Genomic DNA, 17,365 nt, shown 5'->3' with positions numbered 1-17,365 from the left:
CCTAGTCAAACAAAAAGGAAACTCACATAATGTAAACATATTAATCATTATATTTCGTCACTCTATATGGATTTTGGTTCTGTTTTTTTTTTAGGATATCCAGTGGAGTTACGTATATATGCACATAGCTAATCATATAACAATATAAAATCCACTAAGGAACAACCGTCGAAAATAAAAAGGGTACTGATATATTTCTTGTTATATTCTCCTTTTTACCTACTAGGATTTATATGGACTGGGCCTACTGTTGAATGTGGACTCCGAACCGCGCTCCTCGGTATTAAGCCTCCCGAATGGCGAATAACCAACTTAGAGATCATCTCAGGGGACATCCGGTATTACCTAACCTGGTTACTGGTGTATCTGAGATCATTTTCCTTGACAGATTTTGCACTCTTACTTAATGACAATCATAAATGTTAAACTATCACAAACATAAATTTACGACCATGTCCCAGCAGAATTTGAACCTTCGATAATCGCAACAGCAGCACAACCGTCGCCTTGACCACTGCGCCAACCAAGCCGACACTGCAAGATTTAAATAAATAAAAAAATAAACTAAAATATTAAATATTGCTCAGATAAAGAAATTTATAAGGCTAACTGTAACCGAAAATTAGAAATTATTTCAAAAAGCCTTTATTACAAAATAACAAGTAAACATCAATCAGAAATTACGACATATGTCATCATATTTTTAATTAAACTGGCAGAAAAGGCAGTACGAAAAAGTTATATGTTTCAAACGAAAAAATATCCGAAAAATGTGAATCCTCTAAAAGATGCGAGGAAGTGCTGACTCAAAGAACGGTCATCAGAGCCTTGTTATCCATTCAGTTTGTCCTAAATTGCTATTTTGTCACAAAGCCTCTTCCGGAATCACCCTCGTGCCAACAACGGTGGTAATTTGATTTTGACTGTTTTTCCGTATTCCGAACAGGCTTCCAATAAAATTATATAGGAAATAAATGTTTTCCAGATATATCCACTTGGTTGTTTGGTTTGGAATATTTATGCGTATTCTTAATTCTATTTAAAATGTTAATAACACCTAAGTTTTATTAGATATATTAATTAATTCTATATTCTATAATTCTAAAAAAATGTAATTAAAATTAAAATGCGAAGAAAAATTATGATATATTCTAGATGTGATAAATCAACAAGAAGTTATCAGGGCAGGATAATTTTCAAGGTTCTCATAACGAAAACTACAATAAAACCAAAACGCAAAGGAAATATGTTAATGTGTGAATATACGCAATTGAATATACCGTTGCTGTTATTTCGTTAATAAAACATATTATAATTGACATCATTTTTGGTTTCTTTATTTCAATTTTATTAATGTTCCCATTACCTTTTATTTATATTAATTAAGGTTATTTAGTAATGAAAAAACGTATGTTAGTTAATTTAAGCAAGACATTAAGCATCCATTAATATCATTGAGTCTTTCAACTTTAAAAATAATAGAGAAACAGCTTAAATAATATAATAATATAATATATAATAAGTACATTAACGAAATTTTCTTACGAGATTTAAACAATAAGAATCTAACTAAACTAAATTGAAATGTTACTTATTTTAAGTGTGCATGTACTCAATTAATTAGTAATACCTTGTTATTTCCCTGCAGTCTCACTGTTAATTTCTAGCCTAACATTCTGTAAGAGAAGGCACGTGAAGTTATTTATAAGAAAATGTTAGATTGTATATTTTAGGTTACGTTTTCATTATTATTCTATTAGCTTATTAAAATTTGTCTTTATTTAATTAAAAATAATGTAAATGCCTGTAATCGTATAAATTTAAAGAAGTGTAGAATACGAATTATTAGCAAAAGTTAAAAAACAACCCTTAAACTTTTTTTTATAAACTTTAAAACAATGAATATTAGATTGCCATCAAATGAAAATGTATACTCGGTAGTATGAAATTATCAAGTTCTTTGGAATTAAATGTAAGTAATATTGCAAGTATATCATTTATATGTAAAAAAAGAAAACAGGCTTATTGACAAAACTTGCTATTGATTGATATTGCTTCAATATATTTCAGTTATTCAGTGTATATAAATGCTAATCATAAAACACTCATTACTTTGCTTTGTTGTACTACCACACAAATTCATTGAAAATGTTATGGATTGATAATCTGACTAGCGATGAAAGGTAAATATACTAAGATAATCTCGGAAGGCCATCAGCTAGTCTTGAAGAGCCAAAGCGGAATAACGCATTAACGGTTGTGCAAATGGTGGACTCTCTCTGACTGAAAATTTAATGTATTATGAGCAGCTAAGATCAGAATAACAGTCGCACATTAATTAAGACTTATAAAGGATACACTGCATCTCGAATGGCAAGTTCTACCAATCCCAGTATTCTCACCAGACATAACACCTTCTGACTAGCATGTATGACCTGGCTAAAACATCAAATCAAATTGACAAAACAAACAAAATATTCCCAAGGATGTTAGACGGAGGCTTGACCTCGTAAACTAGGAAATTGAGTGCGTTTTAACGTTTATCAACATCTTGTTTTCTGAGCCTATAAACAGTTTTGAATTGATATAAAGTTATGTAAAGAACCTGAAGAAAGAAGTAATTAAAGAATACTTTATATTTTTAAAGCAAACTTTAGATGATGTTTTAAATGCAATTAATCAGCTCCAACTGAAAATGTATTAATTAATGACCAACGCAAAGTAATCAGATGGGTACGAAATGCTCCTAAAAAATTGGTTAATGCGTGTAGGATTACTTTAAGCAAGCTAAAGGCCTGTGGATGGGTTAAAACCATATAATATATACTCTTGGATATCTGAGTTTTCGTTAGATAATCGAGAAAATATTGTACGGTCATATATTACTAGAGTAAAGGTCTCATGAAAGAAGAGACAGTGGATTTACATCGAAAGTCCGACTATATATCACAATCATCTACTTTTTCGTTAGTTCGGACAATATATAATTTATACATTTGTTCACATTATTGTGAAACTCTATTATCACCTTTTCAAGCTCATTATCGAAATGTTTTTTTATACAATATATGTTATTAATATATATTAATCAAAATAAATAATCATCTAGCTTTTAGTATTTACACTATTTCTATAATTTATAAGTATTATTCCATCAGTTTACGTATAGGTCTATAAAGTAGTATTAAAGGATTTTTTTTACCTGAAGTTTGATTGTGATAAATCGGTACAATTCAAGGTCTTGTCCATCGATAGCCCTTACTTTTATAAAAGCAATGTATCTTTTGAATTAGACCATTTTTGGAGGATATATTGCTTAACAAATATCTCAGGATATGGCACATATTGCCTTTCTTTTCTTTTCTCTTTTCGCTCAAGTTAAAACAACAAAAAAATCTAGAATATTTGAATCTTGTGTTATATTAATAGTTCTATAGTCATAATAATTAGGTTGTTGTATTATTCTTGGTGGTTTCACATACACTACCATTAAAATATGGAAGAACAAGGGTAGGTGCAGAATATAAGGTTGAATTTTTAAAAGTTATAAAATCCAACAGCATCAATTTTATTTACAGTGGGAATGGTAGCTGCCAAATTTATAACACATCATTTTCAACGGCATCTAATAGGTATCAACATCTACCAATATTTAATGATAAGAACAACAGAGAAGAAAATAATTCTGGCCCAGGTTTGTCCATCAAGAATTGTAGCAAAAATTGTAGTAACTGGTAATAATTAGACATTTATTTTAAACATAATATATTTTAGTAATGATTTGAATTTTATGTTATTGGTGAGATATTGCTAGAATTTTTTGGAAGTGAAAATCGAGGAATATGAAATTCGGAGAATCAGAGAAGAAATTAGACAGACATTTTGCTAAGATGTAAGAACAGTATACAGTGTTACTATAAAATAATTAAATTTGGTAATAAAAGTAAACCTGTATCAAATAAACAAAATATAAAGTTATGAATGACAACAATGACACCCTAATGATCTAATGACAAGGAAAATACAATGCATTATTATGTAAGAGTATTGGTAAATAAATTATTGTATTGTAAAAATAATGATGTATTGACTGAGATTTCTCTAACATCTAATTGAATATATGGTCAATATCAATCCCTACTATACAACGTACAAAAAGAGCAATAATCTTTGGCGTACCCTGGTTATATTCCTAAATGTATAACAGTCATTTTTAGAACACTATAGATATTTTCGTCTATCATATTCGAATACATCGAGGAGGGCTATGATATTTTATATAAGTATATTTCATATATTAAGTCTCCAATAAGGTTGTCTGACCAATATTCGAGAATAAACTAGCCTCTCAATTGCCTCTATTCAGTTAATTCATGAATTCATTATTGTATTGAAACATTACTAAAATATGTCACATAAAAAATAAGATTTTTTTTTATCAAAGAATGGAAACCAATCTTGTTGGCTGTCTTGATTTTGAATAAGATTTCTTTGCACTTATAAACTCTCTCTGTGATAAAGGGACATCTTGAATGAGATTAATTGGCTCAATCTATGCAGTTAATCACATTTTTCTTCAAAAATCAGAGTCATGGGATACTGTCGACCTGTTGCACTTCTTCCTTCCTTCTTCTACACTGCCTGTATTTTCTCCTTGCAATTAATACATTCACAAGATCTAATCGAACTTCTAATAGTGACTTTTGAAATAATCTCAGATTTCAGACATCAGCAAAGCAGACATATTCATTGATGGGTAGTATAGCATGGCTCTTAAAACATCTTAAAATGTTCGCTTAAACCTACTTCGCATATATCAGAGAGCAATGATTTTTGCTTTTTTATTTTGAAATAAGCTTTCGGTATAAAATTGCTCACCGGAACGTCTTGCAACGACGTTTAATTTTAAAATAAAACAAACAAGGTCGATTCAACAAGAAATCTTGGATACCGGTATATTTAGCGAGAACTAAAATTCATTATTTTCCGACAGAACCTTGGAAAAAATCTATTGTAGGTAGGAACTAAACGGTAGGAAAATTCCAAGTAAATGCGAACTATTTTGACAAGCGAAATGGCTACGATTTTCTTTTCTTTTTTTTGCTATTTTTAAATGGAAATGATTTGTTGGAAATGCCATTATGGTTTGGAAATTATTCTCGCGAAGAATCATAAAATGTGTTAGTAAAATATCTCAATATTGTTCAGTTGACAAGGGAGTAATCTGTTTGTCTTGGCTTTTCGTCCTTAGTGATATAATAACCGATTGTATAACGTAAGAATTATTGTTTTTAATTATCAATATGATATGCGTGTTATATTGTTAATCATAGGATGTCCGTATTTGGACTTATGATGTGTATTTATGACTAGCAAGTTCTTGGTTCAATTAACAAAGCATATTTATACATAACCAACGAAGTGGACAAATGACAAATAAATCTACTACTAGAATGGAATATTTAGAAGTTTACAAGCAATATAACTTCTAGACAACGCAGGAGAAATCAATATTGAAGTGCATAAAAAAAGAAAATGTATATAAATGTATTTATACTGCAACCATCTTCCTTGGGTATTGTTCCAAGTATAAATAAATAAGTTGACGTATAATTAACATTGTGCTAAGCATATCTAATAAAAAATGTAAAAGTAATGTTTTGAGCAGCATAGATCCCGCGTTTAAACATTCCTTTGAAGCGATCCAAGAATCAACTAAGAAGAAGCTATTATCGAGCTATTATCGGATTATCGAGTGAAACAAGCGGTAGAACTTTTACATTTAAGCACGTTCATGCGTCTGCACCTCCATGGATAGATTTGCTTTGCTCAAACATACCCATTTCAATTTATTCTCTGTTTTCATACACATTACTCTTGAAACTCTCGCTTTTGAAACTACCCCTGGCCATATTTATTTAAATTAAAGGAACACGAGAAAATTTTCCTGCATATGACGCTTGAATCAGGCTTACAACTTGAATAGAAAAAAATATATATGACGCTGATACAAAATTCCGTAAATTTGAAGGTTGCGCTATTAGAATTGTCCAATCTTACAACAATATGTATTATAATATTTTATCAAACAATATGCTTAACAATCATAACGTTCACAATAAGTGCGATTTCCTATTATTTATGTATATTTTTCATGAATATTGTAAACAGCAGCCACAGAAAATAAATTAGCATATTCCTTTATTACACTACCGTAGCGCTATTACTATTTTGAATTTGACACGTAAGGATCCGTAACTCACTAAATCTCACTCACTAAACTAGTTCCACCAGACAAAGAGCATGTGATTTTGCGACAAACGCGATTTGGCATTGCAGTAGATAGGCCAGGTAATAACGATGATTTTTTCACTAGGAATTTTCCAAATAAATCAATTTTTTATCGCCCCTTACTGTTGGATTGGAATTGGAAAATGATATCCATTCATTACTATGAAGCAGCATTACCTGTCATTAATTTCACGTAGCACCCATCTTCCCATCCTTTAGATCTTTCCTTTCACTTGTTCACAAAGGAACATATAAAGAAGAAAAAAAACGAACTGGAATTGAAATATAGGAAAATGTACTGGCTAATTGGAAGAAAATCACAATTTTCAGATTACACAATAGATTGCTATTATATAAGCAAATATTGAAACCTATATGGACATACGGAGTTCAATTATGGTGATGTTCTGCAAAGAGTAACATAAATAAAATACAAATTGTTCAGAACAAAGTCCTGAGAGATATTGTGGGTGCACCCAAATACTGTAGGTCTGATTATCTACATCGAGAGATAGCCACAGTCAGTCAAGAAATCAAGAGAATTGCAAGGAGGCATGAGGAAAGACTCCATTCTCACACGAATATTTAAATATTACAACTATTGGATACCACCAGAACAGGACACAGACTCAAAAGAATCAAACCATCTGATCTTGTGTAGCGTTGTGTAGTGAGGTGCATATATTAAATAATTCAGCAGTGACATGTATAAACATTATTTCACCAGAGACTGAGATAGGGCCGATGGGTCGTCCTAGTTATATACCTAGATTTAAGTTATCATAAAGACAAATTGTATGTTAGATGGAAACGACTATTAACGATATATTAATTAAATAATAATAAAAAAATTAACAACATTGCACAAGATCAGATGGTTTGATTCTAAAACAGAAAATAAAGTGCAATTTTAAACAAATTTTTAAGGAAATTATTAAACCCCACAAACTCGTTATTAAGTGAAAAACTCAAAGGAAGTTAATATTTTGGAGATTTTAATGTTACGAATACATATAAAACAGGCTTTGGTATTGTAAAAAATTACTGCACGATATTTTATTAAATCATTTTTATAGATTATTTTCAGGTTGGGGAACAATACTTTTGGTTTTTTCTAATATATGACTTTAAAGTAGGATATCTCTAAAAATAATTATTCAATCAAGCCATCTTACAACGCTTTTAAAAAGTAACTTTTCATAAATATTCTAGATACGGAGGTGGCGTCATTTGTTTACTTAGTTAAAAATTATTGCACTTTGAATGTGAAGATTCCAGAGGACCGTCATATTTAAAGGAAAAATGAAACGCAGCCTCACCGAAAATTTTTTGGTGTTTATGGCGATGAGTGGTCAATAAACATCCAAGCCAGAATTGCTTTGGAAAAGGTTCACGAACCATTGTAAGATCACTTTTTAACTCCAAGGAAAGTGATATTATTAGATTATTAAGATTTAAAAGAAATTACTCAAAATAAGTTGAAGGAACCATAACGCTAGATCACACACATCTTTATTGGCTTGGCAAAAATTGAAAAGGATTGACAGATAAAATTTGATGTATCATATAGCCTTACCTACCCACTACTACCATATGTTCTACCGGTCTCTGCAAAACTCTCTTAAACTCTTTACCCAACTTCAAAGGAAACTTGTAAACATTACTTGGTTCAGGTTTTCGCTTAGAAGTCTCGAAATTTTTGAAATGACACAATTATTGTTTTCCCAGACAAGTGGAAAAAGGTGAATCGGTGAATGGAGGTAAAACGATATGAAACGGTGGTGTTTACATTACGTGACCGTTATTTATTGGCAATATAAAAAAATGTTGAAAATACAAAATAGATAAAACGGGTGGCAGCGGTGTTACCTGGAGACGAGGCTTGGGCAGTCGATGGTGGCACGTCTAAACCAAACGATGATCGGTTACTGAATGATCAGAAATACCCTTCAATAACATCCCAGATCAATGTCTCGGGGTTGCCAGCTATTCGTTATCGTGTTCTAGTTTTCTCATGTCCAATTTTACATCGTGGAATAACGGTTAACAAAGTACCCAGAAATATAATTCCAGATGTTGAACACGGGCGGGGTGCCAGCAGCGACAACTGGAACTCGGTGACGAATAGCTGGCAACCCCGAGACGTTTATCTGGGATGTTATTGAAGTGTATTTCCATCATTCAGTATCTGACCACCGTTCAGTTTAGACGTGCCACCATCGACGGCAGAAGCCTCGTCACCTGGTAACAAAAAATAACGGTCACATAATATAATCACCACTGTTTCATTTCATTTTACTTCCATTCGTCAAGCCATATCAATTTACCCTAAAGTGGTGACTCCGACGTGATCTTTCTCAAAATTGGATTTGGATTCGTGAATGGAGTGTACGTGCAACATGGTGTATTTTACGTGACCGTTATCTTTTTTTTAATATAAAATTTTCAACATTTTTAATTCGATTCTTTTTCCATTTTACTTTTGTCTCTTGAACATTAAATTCTTTCAAACATTTGTTCCTCATTAGAATATGTTTTAGTGCTGGAACAATGAACCTTAAATTTAATTTCAATATTTCCCTTTCATTTTTTAAAACTTTTTTGTCCAAATTTTATTTCTTTCGCAATCTTTTGAACTCCTAGACATTTACATCACTATTTAATCATCAGCATATCGACCAAACATTTCTTTCGGCGCTATGTTTAAATCATAATATCTTCCTTCGCTCGCCGTCTCCGTCATTTTGGCAGACATTTTGATTTGAAAGGCTTTGGGCAGATTGCAGTCACCGTAGACACGTCATGTCTTCGCCGAGGTACCAGAATTGCCAACGTCTCGCCATCGAAGAAAATAAACTAGCACGTCGTCGAACAAGCGCTACTCCCTCAGAGTCGATTACGGGAGCTTTGTCCGAAAAATAGCTCGTTTTTAACGTCGTAGATAAACGAAATAATCAAGTGCCAAAACGACGATGAAACAACGGTATCTATACCACCGAAAGATATCAACAGCCATACCAGAGCCATAACAACGACAACCGTTATGATTTATCATATTCAAATATTTAAAACTCTTTTCATGCATCATTTTTTTTTGTTATTTAAAATAGTTGTATGTAAAATTCTGACACGGGAGTATTGTAGCGAACCTGGGGCATGTCGAATTTTACATAATGGAATATCGGTCTACAAAATACCCAGAAATATAATACCAGATGTTGCACATGGGCGGGGTGCCAACAGCGACAACTAGAACTAGGTAACTAATAGCTGGAAATCCCGAGACGTTTATCTGGGATGTTATTGAAGAGTATTTTGATCATTCAGTAACCGACCATCGTTTGGTTTAGACGTGCCACCATCGACTGCCCAAGCCTCGTTACCAGGTAACACCGCTGCCATCCGTTTTATCTATTTTATATTATCCACATTTTTATATTGCTTCAATAAATAACTGTCACATAATGTAAACACCACTGTTTCATTTCATTTTACCTTCATTCAATGAGCCATATTAATTTATCCTAAAAATATTATTGGTGAGATGGAAAATATTTTATTCGTATTGAATAGAGGATGGGATATGTGATTTACGTCATATTTAATATCATAGAATACACATTTCAGTATATTTACATTTCAAATTATATTATTAGACTAATTGTTCGTTTTTCATATTTGTTAAACATAAAATTTGTAAGATTGAATGGTATTTTTTAGAGTGCTTTAAACAATTTTTAGCTACAAAACTGAAAATGACGATATAAATGAACACCCGGCAAATATTAATAGCATTCAGTAGACAGAAAAAGGGAACAATATAGAGCGTGTGAACAGGATCGAAAATTTCCTTTATTTAGTATATATACGGATATGATTAAATTACCAACTACATTAAAGTCACACAATGTAATGTCATACATGTGACTATATGACTTATTTTAAAAGTATTATTAAAACGTAGTAATCATAGATAAAATTTTTGATCTAATTATCTTATCTAATTCTAATAATCTCTATAATCTAATTAGAAACAAATAATCACAACATATATATTTTAATAAAATGTTAAACGGTAATTATAAATCTAATAATATTTGAATAAAATATGTTATTAAATTATTAAGTGCTTGCGAAACGGAAACGAAAAACGCTTCTGCATTTTAAGAACCAACTTAATTCACGATATTAAATTTCCTCTAACACAGTTGATTTTAATTGAAATAGAAGCCCTAAGCTAACAAAATCTTGACCGAATGAAATAGCAAACGCCGAGGCTCAACGATTCCCGACAAAATTGTGGAAAATTTTTCCGGGTTTACTTGAACGCTGTTCTTGAATTATGTTGGATGCGGCAACTAACACAGCGTGAAAAACGTATTATTTTTACAAGAAAAGCAATTACTAACCTTGCAGTTTACCTTTTTGACAGTTCTCATTTTAAAAATTATATTAACAATACTGCCGGATACAAAAATAATTATAATTGAAATAAAATGCTTTTGTGACTTATATTATTATATTATTTAAAGACCCGTCAGCCTCCGACTTTTTAGGGTAGTTGTTACATGTTTTGTTATATATATAATTTATTAATAAAATTTAAAAATTGAGTGTATCTACGTAAAGGAGTCAAAACTATAATAGTATTTATAATTCCAGGGAACAGAGATATAACTAGAAATGTATAATAATAGTAAATAATTGTTGGATACAAACAGATGGCAATAGTATTATATAACGTAGTAAGCCGAGTCCTAGTATTTGAATGATGTGATTGATAACATTTTGTGCACTTATCTTATCCTAGTGAAGATTAACTTATTTTAATAGTTTATATCTCCCTGTATAAGCCAGAGTCTCTGAGGAAGGTGATCAAGTTATCCAGATTGCCTATATCAAGGATATCTCTTAGGTTGTCCCCAATATAATATTTTGTATTTCCTGCATGATGTCAGTATATGCTTGACTGTGATTCTTGAGCTGCATACAATGCATTTTGCGAGAGGTACTTTTTAAATAGGATTTATGTGTGAGTCTACGGTATCTCCTCTTCAACCAGTAGAGTATAGATAGTTGATACTTCTTTATATATTCATAATTTTTTCATATTGATAATATACTTCTGTTTCCCCACAATTGGGCCAGTTATCTCTAGAGTTCTGCTGTGTACGCATAAAATCTTAATACCAGAAAAGTATTTTTAATAAAAAAAATTAACCTACTTCAAAAAATAAACAAGGAACTCACAAAAAATTAAAAAATTATAAAATAATAAAACTAAAATTTTTAATACCAAAAAAACATTTTAAAATAAAATATGGACCTAATAATCGTTGTAATAACTAAATAAATATAAATAAAATCCTCATTTAACCTATCTACTACACGTGTTTTATATTCTACTATATACACACAATTTAGCTTAATACCTACCTAAATATATTTATCTATTTACAATATTGTTTTAACTACTGCTAACTGACTACTTTGACTGATTTTTGATATGAAATTTATTTTGTTGGAAATATTATTTTTTGTATACGTCACAAAACTATATTATTATTTTTGTATTGTTTGGGCTTGGTATCGACTTCAAACTGATCATTTGGTAGTAGTTAAAATAATATTGTAAATAGATAAATAGGTTTAGATAGATTTTAAGCTAAATTATGTGTATATAGTAGAATATAAAATACGGGCAGTAGATAGATTAAATCAGGTTTTTGTTTATTTTTATTTAGTTATTACAACTATTATAATGTAAATATTTTATTTTCAAACGTTTTTTTCTGTGTTAACATCTAAGTTTGGTTATTTTTTACTTTTTAGTGAATTCCTTATTTATTTTTTGAAGTCGGTTGCATGATGATTGAGAAGCTGCAAGAAAAGTCGACTCTATTGACTGTTCCACATCTCTTATACATTGTTAAAATGTTAAAAAAAGTTATTCTGTTGAAATGTGAGCTTTTAATAAATTAAACCCACAGATGATATAATTCAAGAAATATAAATCATGTCGTATTAATATATGTACAGCATTCCTTTTTATATTTCATTTTACATTGGTTTTTAAATCGGTTATTTTAATAGCCAGTACATTTTCAAACTTACAGTTTATATATGAAGCTCCAAAGTCCTCAGGTGGCCATCCAAATCCCTGAATCAATATTTTAAGGTCCGGTAATACCACGGATTAGTTGTGTTTCTTGTTCAACTCCAATTAAACTGCTCAACTTCCTAGCGTAAGGCGAGCTATTTCCCATGTGGATCAAATGCTATCTTGAGATTCACCGATATAATACCCTAAGAAACATTCGGCATAAAGTTCAAAGACAAGGTTGTGTTAACATATCAAATGTTTTTAATATTTATTATAAGAGACAATCAGAAATGTCTCTATATTTTTTACTATAGTCTCATTTTGTACACACTAGAGTTCAACTTGGCAGTAAAGCTACTAACTAACAAGTCCAGAAACTATCCCAGACGAGATCCTCTTTTATCTACTCTTACTATGGCGTAATCGGTGATGTTGTTTCTCGTTAGTTTTACTCCGCTACCTATAGACAGGTACAAGCATAAATTATAAATTATCATATTCTGAGATTGATTCGAAACCTGGGTGCTTTCGATACTAGACGGGTAGAACAGTAGCCAGTGTATTATGTGCCGATATTTATCCCCGAGTGGTGGGAATCCTTAACTTAAAAAATGCACCGCTGATTCGGTCGTTTCAAACTGAACATAAACCATTTTCTTTGTTTCTTTGACCTGTTTACCAGAGTGGAGAAAATTATTATACATACTCATACCCTGAAAACCATTCTGGAAGTTGTAGAGTTGGATGGTATATCCGCAACTGTATCCGTGCATATGTTACTAAAGCTACTCTTTCGATTTCATCTGAAGAATATTGCTTAATTATCTTCGGGTTGAATAGAAGGCACTCATAACCGCATAAATTTTGAGAGGCGTGAAAACACGCTAACATCTAAAGAAAATTTCTAGATATATAAAATATATAGCAGAGTAACTATCGTATATATCAATGGAACGAATAGAATGAAAGTTATGGCGTACAGTAACAATTGAGGAAGCGCCAGTCCACAAATACCAGGTCAATTGAAAAGTCTCCTGCCTACCATAATAAAACATATTTTTTGGCAAAATTAGTTTTTTTTATTCAACATAATTCCCTTCAAGGGTGATACACTGATTATAGCGATCCTCCAACTTTTCGATACCATTTTCGTAGTACGATTTGTCCTTTGCTTCAAAATAGGCCTCAGTTTTGGCGATCGGCTCTTCATTCGACGAAAATTTCTTCCCAGCGCGCCACACGGTGCATTGTCTTGGTGAAGCAGCACTTTCTTTTTCTTCTAATGCGGCCGTTTTTCGTTTTTTCATATGATGTACACGTTCAGTTGATATCTTTAGAATGGCTGCTGTCTGTCATTTAATTTCAATTTACGGTCACTCAAAATCATTTTGTGGATTTTTTAAATGTTTTCGTCGGTAACAATCTCTTTTAGGCGTCCACTGCGTTCACCGTCTTCGGTGCTCATTTCACCACGTCTAAACTTAGCATACCAATGCTTGAGGGTTGATTTTCCTGGGGCAGTGTCCGGAAATGCGTCATCAAGCCAAGTTTTTCCTTCAAATCTGTTTTTTCCCTTCAAAAAGCAATATTTTATCAATACGAAAAATTTCTTTTTATCCTTTTCTTTCACAGTAACAATTATAATATATATATATATATATATATATATATATATATATATATATATATAATATATTATAAAATATTCAACATTAGACATTAATTTAATTGAATTAAAATAACGCATTACTGGAAATACATTCTAAACCAAAAAGGAATAACATAGTTAGAAATGGTTCAATACGTAATAAAATTTCCTACAAAATTATTTAATTATAGTTTTCGTTTCGCCGAACAAAACACCAGCGATGCGAATTAAGCAATAAATTATCTGCACGATCGAAAATTCTCTATGCAAAATGTCACCTGAGAAAATATTAGATTACAGCCATAGTCAGCCCCAAAACTTTCCTTAAAACCTGAATAAACGATTAAATAATGGATGGATTTTGTTAAATTCGTAAGTTCAGAATAATTTATTACCACCCCGAAATGACCAGTAGGTCTAGACCCACTATATCGTACGTAATTTATAGAAAGATTATATTAAAATTATGAATCTTAAATTATATTTTTCAACATGAAACACATCGACCACATGATATCACTTAAAAATAGAAAACTAGGGACTAGTAATTTGTTAGGTAATTGTATATGTTAGAAATTATTATATATCGTTATAATATCACTATTTATTGAGAATAATGGATACAGCATATAAGAAACAAAATATTTTCATCTTCTACATCTTATTTTTATCTTTTACTATTATTTATTTAACAGACTATTAGACCTAATATATGAAAACAAATTATAAATACATAATATTTTGACTGAAAAAGAATGACAATAAACTACAGTTAATAAAACTAGTTCAGTTTTGCAAATATCAAACAGCAGGTAACTCGTCAAATTGCCCGTGAAATATTGAAATCTAATTTGTATGCGTCGCAAATCAAAACGACAATCAAACAAGCACTAAGGCCCCCATCCACCCTATTAGTTTGAAAAATGCAAATTCAGTTTTTGGCGTGTCTATGAAACATCCAAGTCTAATAAACCGACGTGGCAACGGTGTTTATTAATCCGCTGAATTGTTTACGCTGATTTGTCAGCAATTATTTATTTTCATTCAGTACGAATTAAACCTGTAATTAGTTGTTGATGTGGACCGCTGTAAACAGATTTCAGAACTTTTATTTTTAAATGGTGTTGCTGATAGAAAAGGAATAACAATTAATACGAATATTTAAAAAATATAAAAGCTTTAAAAATCTAATAATCAATAATTTAGCTCTTTATATAGGGTTTTCCCTATATAAAGGGTTATTTCTTTGAATATTATATGTTTTTGTCAATGTTTTAAGAAAAAAAATATTGAGAAAATATAAACAAATAAAATTCACTTTTCTAGACCCACTATATCGTACGTATTTTATGGAAAGATTATTTTAAAATTATGAATCTTAAATTATATTTTTCAACATGAAACACCTCGACCATATGATATCACTTAAAAATAGAAAACTAGGGACTAGTAATTTGTGAAGTAATTGTATTATGTTCATTTATTCAGAAATTATTATATATCGTTATAATATCATTATTTATTGAGAAAAATTGTTACAACAAAATATTTTCATCTTCATCACCTTTCATCTTCTTTGAAACATGGCGAGACCGCATCGAAAAAACAATTGACAGCGATATGTTTTGACACTTCTTCAGCTTTTTGAAACCATATGCTAGGCAAGCCATTGGTTATCTAATCAAATTGCAACAGTGTATCCTTCACAGTACTTGCAACGTGTGGCTTTGCAAAAGGATCACTTTGTGTTTATCACCCGCTATTGTCGGCAGACATCTGCAGTAATAGTGTCATTCGGTTTCAGCAGCTCGCAATACGCTACACTAACCCTATCATATGTACAGCAATATTTTATGGCATTGAATATTCAGCTTCGGTGTCAATAGGGATAGCCCTCCTGGCCTAACCCAAGACTTAGATTGTTAAAAAACATACACCATATAAAATTATTTTTTGCTTGGAAATCAATAAAATAACAATGTTGAAACGGTCCAAATTCAATTGATTTATATAGTAGTTATTTTCACTTTTTTTGGATTTTGTTAACCGAATTTAAAACATCTGAAAACAGTTAGTAAATCGTTTAAACCAAAACAGACATTTGGAATCTGATAGAGGAGCATGACCATAAGTTTCTAACTGTATTTCAAGAGATTCGGCAAAATATACCTTCAAAACAAAAGCAATGAATATCTGTATATACTGAATAACTTTATAATACTAAATGGAAAACAGTTAATTTACGTAGAGAAATGTTAAAATCATCATATAGTTAAGTTAGTTTGTTAAATAGTTACAATACAGTGATCGATATTTCTAATCAAAAATATACGCAACAATGATTTTTAATTAATTAATATATACTAGTCTGACTGAGTAAAGGTTGCAAATTGATCGAACTTCAGCCATAACAGTCATCTTTTAGCCTTCTCTTCTCTGCTCACTTTGTTCCTTATCCACTTCCCTAATACCGCCCTATAAAAGTAGATCCAATTACGTGCTAATAGAATCTGTTCGACGTATTAAATGGGAGCCCCATCTAAAAATAATAGAGCAAAAGTGTTTCCTTTCGACAATCAATTTTTATTCAATAGATCGCATTTGATGGGTATGCCCGAAATATTGATATTTCATACGACGATGTGGGTTCTTTTTACGTGAAAATAAAATTGAGATAATGAAGGCTGTTGAAAGGAATTGGGCACTGCAGGGGGGAGCATCAGATGAGATACGTTCACGAAATTTAATACTAAATATAACGCGTACAATGTATCTTGCTAGTGAAAGCTTTACTAATTTAGAAAATACTATACTAAAAATCTAAAAGGATTATTTATATTCTTACTCCAAATTAAGAATTACCAAAAACATATTAATAAATAATATTTTATTTTAGTTTTCAATAAGTCTATGGTATTGATGAAAATACCAAGACGGTTAACAACAATCTTAGTCCATAGTTGTCAATAAAATTGACGGACAATCATAACAGACACAATAACGATGACTGATAGAAATGATTAATTATGACATGTACACACGGCACGAAGAGAAGGTAACGCACGACGTACCAGCTTTATGTCCGAACACGAACAATAATGGACGTGAAATGAGTTCAAAGGAAGCAAACGCATTAAATCCTGTTACTCAGTTTAGTAAGCCTCGCTAGGATTAAGCTAAGATCTTAAATAATTAACTAATTAACACTCTTGCTATTTTGCACTTACTTTTCCAACTGTAGCTATGATGAACATGCAATGCGCATAAAGGTATAAACCAAAGGCCAGACACTATATACGCCGTCACCAAGAGTACTTCAAATT

At 31.1% G+C, this 17,365-nt stretch overlaps 1 protein-coding gene across 2 annotated transcripts in view; it reads left to right on the top strand.

The window, feature by feature from the left end:
- LOC143194833 (leucine-rich melanocyte differentiation-associated protein) overlaps positions 1–17,365 on the top strand; it is an 85,326-nt gene that overhangs the window by 37,807 nt on the left and 30,154 nt on the right. The gene's annotated exons all lie outside the window — the stretch shown is intronic.

Source organism: Rhynchophorus ferrugineus, unplaced genomic scaffold (assembly GCF_030347505.1).
Source record: "Rhynchophorus ferrugineus isolate W39M unplaced genomic scaffold, kcgeb_rfMv2 rfM4, whole genome shotgun sequence".
Lineage (NCBI taxonomy): Eukaryota > Metazoa > Arthropoda > Insecta > Coleoptera > Curculionidae > Rhynchophorus > Rhynchophorus ferrugineus.
The sequence above is the reverse complement of the archived record's forward strand: the minus strand, read 5'-3'. Positions and strand labels throughout refer to the sequence as shown.